Source organism: Moschus berezovskii, chromosome 15 (assembly GCF_049115385.1).
Source record: "Moschus berezovskii isolate FMDL1 chromosome 15, NW_MosBer_1.0, whole genome shotgun sequence".
Classification (NCBI taxonomy): Eukaryota; Metazoa; Chordata; class Mammalia; order Artiodactyla; family Moschidae; genus Moschus; species Moschus berezovskii.
This window is the reverse complement of record NC_142474.1, coordinates 71,123,073-71,126,209: the sequence shown is the minus strand read 5'-3', so window position 1 is coordinate 71,126,209 and position 3,137 is coordinate 71,123,073.

Sequence of the window (3,137 nt, the reverse complement as noted above, 5' to 3'; positions counted from 1 at the left end):
GGAAAGTCAAGGAAAGCACATGGTGTGGTGGCCTTGCTGCTGCTGCTGCCAAGTCACTTCAGTTGTGTCCGACTGTGTGTTATCCCATAGACGGAAGCCCACCAGGCTCCCCCGTCCCTGGGATTCTCCAGGCAAGAACACTGGAGTGGGTTGCCATTTCCTTCTCCAATGTGTGAAAGTGGAAAGTGAAAAGTGAAAGTGAAGTCGCTCAGTCGTGTCCGACCCTTAGGGACCCCACGGACTGCAGCCTACCAGGCTCCTCCATCCATGGGATTTTCTAGGCAAGAGTACTGGAGTGGCTTGCCATTGCCTTCTCCGGTGGTGGCCTTGGGTACCTCCTAAAGACAAAGGGTCTTAGCAGAAGACATACTTTTTCACATCTGGAGTTTGTGTCTAGAAATAATGATACAGCCAACTATAATATCTATCTTCTCACATGTGTGCATACCATGCTTCATTGCACACATTAAAAAAAGATTCTTTGGGTAGTTCCAGTTTTGCTGTAGGTATTCCCTTTACAGCAGTCTTAAGCGCTAACAGATGACTTTCTTATGAACATTTTTATCACAAAATCTACCTAGTTTCCTCTAGCTCCCAACTCATTCAATACTTTCTATACCTCACTCTAGGCCAATTTATTCTGGATGCTTTTGAAAGGAAGGGTGTCTTCCTTGTGACCATCTTTCGAGTACTGGAAGGCTGTGGTCCAGGCTCTTTTTTAAGTCTATCCTCCAGTCACATGCAAGAGTTTGCTTATACTATCCAGTCACTCCTGCATAAACAGCATCAATAGATTAGGAGATAATCTGGATGTATTATTAAGAAATCCACTAGGTAATCATGGGCCTGTTGGAAGTTTGGGTGTAGTTTTATTCTACAACATAAAACATTTATATCTACTAGTAATATCAATAGTTTTGTTTGTGTCATTGTTTTATATGGTTTGTTTCATTTTAAACTAAAATAGAGCAGAAAGTAGGGAAAAGGTATGCATGGCAAAATAATAATTCAAATGATTTTATAAATGCAGAGAAGAATATTCCAGATACAATTGGCATAAATGAGTTTAAAAAGAAATATTTTTCAAACCTAATCTTGATTTTAAATGGATATATATGAAATAAGAAAATATAAAATACAATAATATTTTGAAACATAAATCATCTCTACATAAAAAAATAATTTTATGTAAAAACAAACATAGGAGGGCATATTTAAGTGATCATATCATTTACTATTAGTATCCTCATATTTTAAAATACATAATTTTTTAAAAATAAATAGATTGAACTTCTGAGTAGGAATTTTAAAAATATTTTAAAATTGCCAACACCTGTGAGTTTGAAGCTTGTCTTAATGGTGAGCTAAGGAAAGTAGATACTTTTTACAGTACATTTTTCCATCTATAAGACTGAAATTACCTCTTGTGGGGGTAACAAATTGAAGGTACATATATATAAAAGCATGACATTCTTGATGACTATAAGAGCTTTCCTTTTACTTTCCTTGCAGGAATTCCCTAATAATTTGATTTAAATCTTCCTCCAAGCAGAGAATGCTGTCTAATTTGCTGTACTGTAGCTCAGAACAGAATTTATGTTTTAAATGAATCATTCTCCTTTGTAGAGAGAGATATATGGTCTCTGAACCCCAAATTACAAAAACTCATTCTCGGTAATTAAAAGATAAAAATAAGCCTGACAGCATAGGCCTTTTAAATTTATTTATATATTCACAGTATCTTTCACAGAGTTTCAGGCACAAACTTCCCATCTCTATCAAATTTTTAACAATGATGTGGCCTACTTTAAATTTCATCTTTGCAAATACTTGTAATCTACTCTGATAGTATAGTCAATGTGCATTTATGGGGAAAATCTTCATAGTAAAAATAAGTCTCTTTCTGGAAAGTTTACTTAAAAAAGAAGACATTGGCATATATATAGGCAACTAGCATAACACAAGTCAGGTACTATTCTTTCTTATACTTATCCTACTAGGAGTATTAAAGCATAAACACACACACACACACTGCTTGGGCATACACACAAAGTTTTAGGGAAAGTAGAAAAGGCACTATATTCAAATGAGTGTTAACACTAGAGAAGGACTGGAGAAAAACTTTTATACAGATTAGTTTCTGTCATATTACTTATATTGATGTCTCCCTTAGTGTTTACCAATCAATTATCTATAAAGTGATCTGAAAGGAGGCTGGATCCTCTTAGCAGAAAGCACATATTCCTCATCAATTTGTAACTCACCAAATGTATTTAACCACTGGAATAATATTTGATGATAATAATATGAATTAGTTAGGAGAGAGATCCAACAGAAGGGAGAGATATTCCCAGGGTACGATTCAAGTCTTTAGACAAATGGCAGCACATTCCCAAATCATTAGCAAATTTACCTAGTGACATGGGCAAATTAGAAGACATATTAAAATGTGTGTAGGAAATCATCCAAGCAAAATGAAATCACAAGGACAATACTCTTCTATCATAAGGTTTCTGTCTTTATCTCTGTATGATTAAGTAGTATTAATTAGGAAGTGTATATGAGGATAGAATTATGTATTAATTTACATTTTTGTTTCAGTGATTCAAAAATACTACAATGTATTTCCGAAGGTACTAGAAATATTTAAAGCTCTTCCAGGTGCCTTATCTCATTTGCTATTTGTAAAACTTCTACAATTTATCCAAGTCATATAGGTTTTATGTATGCAGCACTTATTCTGTTAGGTACTTTCTTAAGAGACTTACAGATATTAACTCACTTAATTCTTGTAACAACACATAAATTATATTCTACTACTATTTCTGTTTGGTGATGATAAATATGAGTTCAACTAACTTTTCTTAAATCACATACCCAAAGACTAGCAGAGTCAGGATTCAAATTCAAGATATTTGGCTTCAGAGTGTGTATATGTGTGTTTTAATCAAGGGTTCCTATTTCAGTGCATTCATTTTTAATGAATGACTGACATAATACTTGTATATCTATCATTTAATTATTTATTTTCTAATCTGCATATCTGCTTTTTCTTTCCTTTGTCTTTTGGGGTTAATACGTTTTTCTTATATTGACTTGTTTTTAATACTTCTTATTTTTTAACCTAGATTTTAACC